The 12,305-nt window shown below is 40.9% G+C and overlaps 1 protein-coding gene across 2 annotated transcripts in view; it reads right to left on the bottom strand.

Annotated features, from left to right (window-relative positions):
- THSD4 (thrombospondin type 1 domain containing 4) overlaps positions 1-12,305 on the bottom strand; it is a 684,213-nt gene that overhangs the window by 591,417 nt on the left and 80,491 nt on the right. The gene's annotated exons all lie outside the window — the stretch shown is intronic.

The following is a 12,305-nucleotide window of genomic DNA, read 5'->3' as shown; positions in this document are numbered from 1 at the left end:
GTGTGAGATTTACAGCAAGGCAAGCGTAATCTCACGAGATTACGATGTAACCGGTCATTTAAAACGAGATTACGCTTGATGTGCTGTAAATATCACAAAGTCACTACAGAAATGTCAGGATTCTGAATAGACATCCCGTCCTGGCTGGAGGCAACGTATATTCACAGTCAGGACACTTGAGTAACGTTATAGTGTGTTTATGTGGCTGCACATAGTCATGTAATAAGATCACTATGTGCAGTATAAATGAATGGAGAGTAGTGTATGACGCTGATTGGTCAGCGTCATACACTTCTCTCCATAACGCCCACTTGGTCAAAAAGTAAAACACGCCCAGTTGTCCTTTAAGAAACTCATTACTATAAATCTAATATAGGTCATAACTCAGTCAAAAATGATTGTTTTTCTAAATAAAAAAAGACTGCTGTAATCTACATTACAGCACCGATCACAGTATGTACAAGATAGGCCACTTATAATGTGGTGACAGAGCCTCTTTAAGATTACAACAGTGGCATAAGTTTAGGGGTCACAGCAATAATCAAACCCCATAGACCAGGGGGCTCACAGGTCACCCTGCCATGAGTACTGTTAGCCTGGATAACGTCAGTAGCTGCGTTCCCTGGTGAACAGCAAGGCGACGCTCCACTGTCCCGCTCCCACCCTAGTACACCGAGGCCCACTACCAACCACTTCCCCGTGCTAACACGGTCTAAGATGCGCAGCTCAGCACTTCCCTTTCTAGAGTATATGCCACCCAGCAGCGACCTGGAAGGAACCTGACCTGGTAGATGTCATAGGGGCAGCATGAGGCCTCCTGGCGGGGCCGGGACGATGCATGGCCCCCACTGCCAAACACAGGGCCCCTGGCAGCATCACTACTCAAGGCCTTGTGGGTGCACGGGTGTTGGAGAGGGACCTTAGCAGCCAAGCAGCCTGCTGACTGTGAACAACCTAAAGAGAGAAGAGCACAGGGCTGAATTCTTGATTCTGTGGGGCTGAAAGTGGAGAAGTGTATGCACTGTTTTCTATTGAGTAAAGGGGGTTCTTGTGGTAAATGCTCAGGGAGGGGTGCTACATTTAAAATATTGGTATGGGGTCTCACACTTTTTAGTAACTCCCCTGGATTGCAATACATTGTACAGTGGTTCCTCAGATTACATTGATTTCAGGTTACACTATTTTCAAAATTTAATGGCCTTTCTTGGGTCATCGTAACTTGAAAACCACGTGCAACTTACAGTGCCATATGAAATTGGGTGGACAAATAGCCACCGAGGTTACAGTGAACAGCTAAGCAGCACATCACATTGGGGCAAGTAGAGCCAATCACAGTGTTACTGAGTAGTTAATCTTGTGGCATCTCTGTGCTAGTAACTGCTCCTTTGAATACTGGGGGGTTTCTCCATTTGATTTTTACTCTACAGGACTGCAGACGTTCCTGCCCTCCACATAATGTAGAAAGTGATTTTCAAGCTTCCAGCAGCTCTCTCTGAATTTTACATGAGGGGACTTATTTTTTCTGTATCAGTTGCAGCTTATTATCACTAATCTAATTATTTTTCATATTTTTGGGGCTTTGGGACCATTTGTAAATTTTCCATAGAGTTATGGTCAAAATTGCATTATTTGTTATCCTGGAACTAGTTAAAGTTATAACTTTTACTTATTATTTATTTACCTGTTTTGTCATTCTCTTTCCATCCCTTACCTAACTGGTCACCCAGGTCTTCCCTTCTCCCCTCCCCTAACTGGTCACCCAGGTCTTCCCTTCTCCCCTCCCCTTTGTACCTTCATTTAAAGTGCAAAATAAAAAAAATTATAAATAAAAAAAAAAAAAGTGATATACCTTTAATGAGCATTAAACTTTGAATATACCGTACATTAAAATTCAGCCTGAAACAGTTCTCTAAGGTCCATGTTTGTGCACCAAATTTTGATATGTTTTATTTAACAAGCTTAGAGCACATTTAGGAAGAGGCTACATAAAAATTCCACAGTCAGAATATTATGAAGGGTCTATCTATGTTACATGGGAAAGGAACTAGGAAGGGCTGGCTATAATACGGCCAGTAGAATTTCAAGATCAATATGATGAGAAATAATGCAGAGAGGAATTGTTCATAGCATAGAAAGAAATATATATATTTTCTACTATGTTGATGAGGTGTGTCTGAAAATAGATATGAAATATAACACTCCCCAACTGGATGTGCAGTAATGTTAAAATGAGCTCCCTGGGAATGGCACATGGAGACAATACATTTAATGTTTTATTGTACTGTATAAAATGAGTATAGTATTAGTATAGTGGAAAATTAGGGGTGATTCACACGAGCGTGTATTCGGTCCGTGCGGGCCGCGTGGTTTTCATGCGCCACGCATCGACCAATACAAGTCTATGGGGCAGTACAGACAGTCCGTGCTTTTTGCGCAGCGTTTCTTCGCTGCGTACAAAACGCGACAGGTTCAATAACTCTGCGTATTTCGCGCATCACGCACCCATTGAAGTCAATGGGTGCGTGAAAACCACGCAGGTTGCACGGAAGCACTTCCGTGCGAACCGACTGAAACAGCGCACCAGCTGTCAAAAGGATGAATGTAAACAGAAAAGCACCACGTGCTTTTCTGTTTCCGAACATCCAAACGGAGTGTCTTTGAGATGAGCGAACCCGGACAAGCGAACCGAACTTCACCGGGTTCGGCCGAACTCGTTTTGGCCGAACCCGGCAAAAAAATGTCCGGTACGCGACGTCAGGACATAGTCACTGTCCAGGGTGCTGAAAGAGTTAAACTGTTTCAGCACCATGGACAGTGACTACCGATCCCAATAAACATGAACCTGTAAAAAAAACGAAGTTCTGACTTGCCGATAACTCCCGGCTTCTTCCTCCAGTCTGACCTCCCGGGATGACAATTCAGTCCAAGTGACAGCTGCAGCCAATCACAGGCCAAGCACAGGCTGCAGCGGTCACATGGACTGCCGCGTCATCCAGGGAGGTGGGGCCCGATGTCAAGAGAGGCGCGTCACCAAGGACGCGTCACCAAGGACGCGTCACCAAGGCAACGGCCGGGAAGTTCTCGGTAAGTACGAACTTTTTCTTTTTTTTTTAACAGGTTGCTGTATATTGTGTTAGGCATTCACTGTCGAGGGTGCTGAAAGAGTTACTGCCGATCAGTTAGCACTTTCAGCACCTTGGACAGTGACGGGCGTCGACTAGCCTCATCTTTATGATGGCGGCTGCGCGAAAATCACGCAGCTGCGCATCATACACGGATGACACACGCAGCTGTCAAATGGTTTTTGCGCGTGCAAAACGCTGCGTTGTTTGCGCGCGCAAAAACGCAACTTCCATCTGTATCTGCCCTTATTCCTTTAAAAAAAAATCCCGTCAGGACATATTCTGTTTACAATAACGCAAAATACAGTAAACTTATTCAAATAAAAAAATACTTATTTAAATACTACATGCAATATCTCTTCAACATATCTCTTCAGTGTTCAATGATGGAACAAAAGCTGCATCACTGCAAGCTTTTTAGTGGCAGGAGCCAATGTGAATTACTATATACTATGTACAGCACTGTAGAGTGGATTATGTATATATATATCCATCTTTTATTTTTTACATATATCAAGAACATCTTAAATGTCTCTATTTGATCCAACAGAGTACGGACATAGCAATACAACTCAGAATAAATCTCCATACATTCTTTAACAAATGTCTGACAAAAAGAGGATGTAAAAACATAATAAACACTAATCTTCCTATACAACACCATTGTTCCTTGAGAGCCTACAGTTTATCCCACCTTTTAAAGAACAAGGAAAACCAGCTGTGCGATGCATGAACATCAAAAGACCATAAAACCTTAATCCTGACTCAGCCCCAGCAATTCATCTATTGTTTCAAAGTTAAATGTGATTATTCCATTCGTAGACATTAAAAACTAGAACTGACAATATTTTCTTCTCATCAGCTCACAAATAGTTTAACAGCTAAAAATGACTGCACAGGACTTCACACTAAAACTTCCATCACCGGCTAAGACTATGGCAGAGTCAAACACTCCAAATGACCTTTTAATGTAGAGCTGTCATCAGTAGTTTTCATGAGTTATCTTAACACTTGATTTTTCAAACAATAACTTCCTAGGGTTATAAAAGCAATGCTATCGGAGGCACATGAAGACTTTACAATTTTCCATAGCGGACCACACAGGTATAAATGGATTTCAATATTTTACCAGTGCCTCGAGATCTGCAGCGCTGTCAGCGAGGTATGTATTCATTTCCATCTGTTTTATTAGGCAGCATAATGTTAACTAGATCTGAAAACGTTTTCTTCCCTCACTGCCAGGGAAAGTCAAGTGAGCAGAACCATGTCAGGAGCCTGCTGGCACATGACATCAATCTTTGGTGGGCAGTGAATTCAACATATCTGTGTGCAAAGTGGGGCAGACAATCGAGGGCTCCTAGCCCCCAATGAAAAATCTGTAACAGGGCCCCAACCTAACGAGTGCCATTTATAATACTGGTGTCGTCTTATGACGCAGAGGGGCCTTTTGGCACCCTCAGGTACCAGGGCCTGGATGCAATACCTTCTATAGCTATGGCCCCTCATTGAAAGGTCATTTACATTTGGTTTCCAATTTATCATATTTCAGTTAAATCATAGCGATTATCTAGAGGCTGCCTAAAATCTCAAGCAATGATTAACCCCCAAATATACTATCATTAGCCAAGATTATAAACGTTTAGCAGGAGTGATGAGAAAAAAAGAAAAGGGAAAGCCACAGGGGAATTTATATCTCGGCAGGTCATATTATAGCACATAACTTATACTGGACTATAGTTTATTGCACCCTAGACATGCCTATGGGACGAAGGCTACAGATCAAACAGTATACAGCCCGATAGAGTAGAAGAAAAATGGAATTGAAATTTTCCCTGTTCTATTTTCCTCTTTTATTTTAGGATAGCTGCTTCAAGGTGGTGCTATTATCTTATAGGGATTGTCCCAATTGGCCAACCCCTTTCCATTTAATAGGACTTATGGATGTCATGGAGGGAGTCTATTAGCTATAGTCACAATACACTTGCAGAATCCATGCAATGCTAAGGCACTCTCCTAAGATACAGAACACATTTGCAGCTACCTCACTAAATAATTTGAGGGGTTAAAAGTGGTGACTCCCTTTATGCCATGGAGACTCAAGTCCTATATCTTGTCCTATAAAAGTCCCCTATCTGCAGTGGGTGCATAAACTAGAACGTAGAAATACACATATACAGGAGCATTTACTTTCTTACGATCATCCAATACCACGTTCTCATAGTCATGTTTGAGTCTTTCTTTTTTTTGCATTGTATAATTAAACGTATGACAAGTAATATAAATGTAAGTCACATGAAACGGTTTTAGCCAGGTTTAGGGGATTTTTTCCTTTTTATCACAGCTTCAGATAAGTGGTGTACAACCCACTCCAGACATGAAAGACAGGGGCCCTGCTAGAATAGAGCAGTGCCCTAGCTCTAAATGACTTGACCTAGAGGGTGGCATTGTGCTCGCATACATTCAGGCATCCTAAAGAACAATGGAAAAAGTTTCCTTGGTGATATCTCCTTCTTCCCTCCCTTATTAATCTCCAACCTTCAAAATTCCAGCAATACAATAAGACCTGAAATAAATTCACTCATGCCAGACTTTTACCTCCATTAAACTAATGTTAAAGCAGGCTGCTTCTATGGATTGCAATGCCATTTAGCTATTGCCCCGAGTGCCAGCATATGTTCTTTTTATCTATTACAAGATTTACTTGATCTGCTTTATCCCTGGTTTAATATCTCATGCCAAATATAGCCAGACAGCAATTTTCATTCTTGTATAAATATATGAATTGTCCTCAAGATGCTTGATTTTATTAGGACTGGAATACATTTAAGTATTTTTGCTTAAGAATAGTAGTCTAGACACATCCTGAAACTGGTAAATATCCGATTTATTGGCTGCATGAAAGTGGAAGAAAGGTCAAATTATTTTAAGGAGTTCATTACCATTCAGTCGCATATCAATGAAAGTTAAAATGCTACATAGTTGTATCATTAAAGTAAATCACTGAGGATAAAAGGAGAAATATCAATAAAAATGTTGCAGTCTGATAGGTTAATATGTATTTCATTTGTCCACTATCTTACTAGCAGCTAATAGATCCAGTGCAGTTGCTGCAGAAGTGATCGGTTTTCATATGTTTGCATGGCACTTTCCGGCATATTTACTAATAATATATGAAATTATAGTATAGCGTATGTCATATTCCCCAAGAATGATTGACATGTAGTGTTCCCTCGCTATTAGGGCTTATTCAGACGAGCAGTTAGAATCTGACAATTCTGCATCAGTTTTATCTTCAATTGCCTTCAGTTTGTCATATTTTTAATGTCCGGGTGGCATAAGTGTGCCATCCGGGTTTTTACGTCTGGCTAAAGAATGTCCTCAATTGTACCAACCTACTGCAAAACACCCCCAGGATGGTCACACGACTGCAGAAACTCAATTTTCTATTGCTTATAGCATAGAGAACATGGTAAGATTCTTCTTGTGCATATTTTTTTGCTTTGGTCCACGGTCTATATTTAGGACTAAACTGCTATGGCTATACTTTCTGGATTCACTTCTCAAGTGTCTCCAGGCAAACATCTGCGAAAATCAGTTTTTCATGCAGGCCAATTGACTTATTTTCCATGAAAAACGGACAAAGATAGAGCATACTGTGATTTTTTTCATCGTGGACGGACGGTCCATGAAAAAAAAAACATGACTTCTGAATTGGCTTGTTAACTAGAATGGGTCAGTGTTCGGTCCAGGTGCTGTACGTTCTACAGTTGTCTGAATGTGCTGTATAGAAGAGGGCCTCAAAAGTTGCAATGCGTGAATGAAGTTCTGCACCCCATCGGCTTTAAAAAATATATATATAATACGCACTTCAGATTCTGCAGACCTTACAGAAAAAGATGAGGGTGTTTAGTATCAATCAACGATGGACAGGAAGCTCCCCTCACTCTTCAAGAAAGGTTTTACAGTGTATCCTAAGGAATAACCATACCCTTCTATAAAATTATACAAAAATATTACAAGTCACCTCAGGGTTCTGTGAGCAGGACAAATGCACTTGGCCCGCAGCCTCATGTTTTTAAGGGGTCACAGAACTCCTGGTGACTTCTAATATTTTTTTTTAGCATTTTATAGAAGGGAGTTTATTATATCATATACAATGTAACTTTTTTTTTTTCTTCTGCAGTGTCACAGCAATGAATCATAGCCAACTACTAAATTCCACTTCGTGAATAAAGAATAATTACTCATTTCTTCTAGAAGCACATGCAAGCCTTGATAACATTGTTTTCTCCATGATACCACAATCATTCAAAGGAAACACCCAAGAGAATGAGACAATAGTGCAGTCAAGGCAACCCATTGCATCCTCTGTAAAAATCCCATAGTCATATTAAAATGTAAGAAAAAAAAAATGCTAATAAAAAACAAACAAAAAAAGTCTTAGTCTTTCTTGCGATCTAATATTTTCTTTTTAAATACATACATAATGTTCCTGTCCTACTTCTTGATAGTTAAGAAATTACATCCATAGAGAGCAAGAGAATGCTGCAGCCTAGACAATTCTTATAGATACACTTAACATATAATGATATTATCCATGGTCTTTAATTTTGTTTAATTGTTTTTCCAAGTACAAATCTGAATTATATTTCTTGACAGTTGGATCCTTTGTTAAAGTTGTGTCCGGGGTCGCTGACCGCAAGCACACTGTACTTACCGGCAGCCGCGGGATACAGAGGTTGTGAGCGTCTCCCTCCCAGTGGAAGCCAACACACACAGCTGTACTCTCCTGTCTCTAGGGTGCGTGCGCTCTTCCCCGGCCTTAAAGGGCCAGTGCACGCACCATCATGTTCCGTAACCTATCCCATTACATTCTGGACTATATAACGGGCTCTGCCCTTCCACTCCTTGCCTGAGCATTGTTGTTGCATTCCCATGCTAGTCTAACAAATGGTCCCTTGGCTGTATCCTGCTCCCAGTGTTCCTGTATCCTACTTCCTGTATCCCGTAACTGTGCGTCTTCCTAAGCTGTATCTAGTGTTGGAGTCGTGTTGTCATCCGCCACATCCAGTGTCATCTGCCACGCCAAGCATCACCTGTGCCAAGTGTCTACTACACCATGTGCCTGCTTCTCAGAGTTTCCGCCAGATCATCTTCCCAGGTACTCTTACCCCAGAGACTGTTACTGTCTGTTTGACTACGCTACGGTGGAGCAGCCTAGTGGGTCCACATACCCCACAGGCATGACAGTTAACAAGTAACTTAAAAGGAGTATTCCGGCTTTAGAAAATAAATTATTAGTCGTATAATAAAATTATGCAATTTTCCAATATACTTTCTGTATCAATTTCTAATGATTTTTAAAATCTCTGCTTGCGGTCAGGAACTTTACGGTTTACTTCCATAACATAAAAATCCTCCATGGTCATTTGATGGACACACAGCAAGACTTGTTAGAGTAACTGTACATAACTAGGTCCTAGTACAATTATGTGGACACAAAAAAAAGTATTACTTGCTTAAGAGGCTCGGTCACCAGATTTTAAATGCCCTATCTCCTACATAATCTGATCAGCGCTGTAATGTAGATAACAGTGGTTTTTATTTCTTTCACTGCACAATCACGCTGTGCAGTGAAAGAAGCTGGGCTGGAACAATGAGAAGTGTATGACGCTGATTAGTCACTGATTGGTCAGCCTCATACACTCCTCTGTACAACACCCAGTTGGTAAAAAGTTAAAACACGCCCAGTTGTCTATTAAGAAACTAATTAGCATAAATCTAAAATTGCTCATAACTTGCTAAAAAAATTATAGTCTTTCAAAATAAAAACCACTGTTGTTCTCTACATTACAGCGCCGATCAGACTATGTAGGAGATAGGACACTTATAATCTGGTGACAGAGCCTCTTTAAATAGAAATCCATGAACTTATTAGTTTACGTATACTCGTTTAATCCTGCATTTCATGCATTGTTTTTTTTAAATGATGGTGTAATGATGGGGGTAGGGAAACAGACAAGTGAGCCCTAATCTACCCGCCACTCAGTCCCTGCCTACTTGAAACGACCCGCCCTAGGCGACGGGGTACAACTGGGCGACGGTCCCTACGCTCAGTAAGTGCACGACAGACAAACAGACAAGGGTACAAAGAAGCTAGGGGAAATGGGGCAATTGCCCACGGCAACACCGTGAGCAACAAGAGTGGTGAACGAGCCGAGTCAAACCAGGAGTGTACGAGGTACCAAACGCAGAGCAGGAGAGTAGTCAGTAAGCCAGGGTCAATATGAAGCAAGGTCAAATAGTTCAGAAGCTGCAGCAGGGCCAGGAAACCAAACGAGAAGAATCACAAGCAAGGAGGAACAGGAAAGGCAGGTATAAATAGACAGAGGGCGGGAGCTAGCTCCGTCTGGCCAGGCCGTGATAGGCTCTCCCACTCCTAAGCCTGCCATCCTGAGTGGTGGAAGATGGAGTCAGTCTCACAGACATAGAAGCAGGTGCAGACTGATTACCTATGGGCGTTGACACAAAAGCTGTGCCTGGCAGATCCTTTACAGATGGACTAGCTTTATTCCAATTTGACAGAATATCATGCCAGTTTATCCTTCTATGATACTTACCAGAGATATGCAAGTATCTTATATCTTTGCTAGCTCCTATAAAAGGGGTGGAGTATTTAACATGAAGATACACATTACATCATATGCAGATTCTGCTAAAAACAGCAGTGTCCACCAGAATCTACTGTATAGAGGTACTTCTGGAACGTTCCGACCCTCATTCGAAAGAAGCCCACTCTTAATCCCTGATTTATAACCATCTAGTCAATTTCCACTCTACTATGAGTCCTTTTACACCGGCCAACTTTGGCCGTAACAACAGGTACCAATCAACGAGGCAACTCGTTGATCGGCGCTCGTTTGCTCCTTTCATAAGTAGCTATGATGAGTAATGAATGGAGACGAGCGATCATTACTACGATCGCTCGTCCCTATGCATTGCCATCATGTCGTTAGCACATCTCGCTGTTTACACATTTGAATGGGAGAAGGCTGTAATACTGGGAACCGCTGCTACAAGTGTGACGGCGACTCACAGAACTAACAGGTAAGGAATGAAGGGGAACAGCGCTCGTATGAGCGCCGCGGCCCCTTTAAACAGCTGATCGGCGGGGGTCTAACCCCCCACCATACAGATATTGACAGCTTATCCTGAGGATGGGCCATCAATTTCTCATGACTGGAAAACAATATTTAATGCATAATTGTAGAATTTGTTTCCTCAGCCCAAGTTCATAACCTTACATTTATTCACAATGAACTACATTTACCATTTTGAAGCCTGCAGCTTCTCTAAATCCCTCTGCAATATTATATTATCCTCCTTTGTGTGGATTGCTCTACAGAGTTTATCATCATCTGCAGATATTTAAATTATACTCTATGCCCTCCTCAAGGTCATTAGTAAAACATATTTAAAAAAAATAAATTTTTAAGTGGGAATGGGAGAAAAAAAATAAATAAATTTTGCCATAGTTTTTGTTTTTCGTTTTTTGTGGGGTTTTTTTACATCGCTCACCGTGCGGATTAAATAACGTAACTTTTTTTTTAAGAGTGGTTATGATTGCAGCAATACTATATATGGTTTTTGTTTCACCCCCTATAGAAAACAAAAATTATTGCCTGTAAGTGATAAACTGACAATGTTGGCAATCTTTTTAACCTTTCGCGTTGAGAGTGTGCCTATAGGGTGACAGAGGGAGCCCCCTCCCTCTGTCTAGCCCCCTCGTTGCCATGGCCTCTATTGACCACGGCATCTAGGGGGTTAATGGAGGTGCAGCACTCCAGGGTCTTCCCTGTGACCGCATGCGCCTCTGATTAGATTTGTCGCATATTACTCCAGCTTGCGTATGAATCCTCAGTCTTGAGAAAATCCCCCCCAACGTATATTATAAAGTCTTAGAACTTTTCAATATATACAGTGATTAAAATGTATTTACATAAAACCGAAAAAAATAACTAACTTCGGCACCCCTGACATGGATGGGCGGCGCATGTAAACAATTGTGGCAGATTTGATAGAAGCTGTGGTCTACAGAGGTTACAGAAATGTTTCTATACAAAAGCAACTGATCTTACTTGGAAGAAAGTCATATGAATGCTCGTGATGACCGCTGTGTCCATAGCATCCCCTATATGGGTATGCACATATGTTTTTCACCCTTTATTACTTAGCTGGAACAGGCATAAGTCTGCACATGCATAGGACGCTAGGGACGCAGCCATCAGGATATTTCCCACCTCTAGGTAGAAAACACCTACATTTGCCTTTTTTTCTGTCCATGTCCTTTCTACAGAAGTTACAGAAATGTTGCTATACATACATCACTACAACATCTTGTCGGACTTGGAAGAAAGTCATATTTGATATCAGTACTCGTAAGTTGGAAATGATCGCACGGACACTGCTCTGTTTGGACAAATCTAGCAGGCCCAGTAAGCTACAGCTGAGATGAATCACTGCAGGGCAACAAAAAGCTGCTACTATTACATCATTACGTATACTCGGGAGAGAACCAATTGTGCAAAGATGTCAGTGCCGAGGCCAGAAATACGCCATTTTCTGTATGTTTCACCCACCTTTGTTTTCCAACACGATCTAGGGCAGAACTTTATTCTTATTTAGGATACTAATGATATTGCTGTATAGATGTACAATGTTGTCCAAATAAATTTGATTTATCTTAATGCAAAATCCATTTCTATTGCGCCAGTGTATACCACAGCAATAAATCATATTTATTTTTACTAAAATAGAGAATTTACTATGAGCCACAGAATAAATATGGACAGATACATAAATACACATACCAAACTGTATTTCATTAGAATTATGGTCGTTAATCAGTAGGCGTGCTGACCCTACAAAATAGGAGAACAAACAAAATTCACATACATACATACATACATATATAGATATATAGATATACACATACACATACACACAAATATATATATACACTACCGTTCAAAAGATTAGGGTCACTTAGAAATTTCCTTATTTTTGAAAGAAAAGCGCAGTTTTTTTCAATGAAGATAACATTAAATTAATCAGAAATACACTCTATACATTGTTAATGTGCTAAATGACTATTCTAGCTGCAAACGTCCGGTTTTTAATGCA

This window comes from Rhinoderma darwinii, chromosome 3, assembly GCF_050947455.1.
Source record: "Rhinoderma darwinii isolate aRhiDar2 chromosome 3, aRhiDar2.hap1, whole genome shotgun sequence".
NCBI classification, from domain to species: domain Eukaryota; kingdom Metazoa; phylum Chordata; class Amphibia; order Anura; family Rhinodermatidae; genus Rhinoderma; species Rhinoderma darwinii.
The sequence above is the reverse complement of the archived record's forward strand: the minus strand, read 5'-3'. Positions and strand labels throughout refer to the sequence as shown.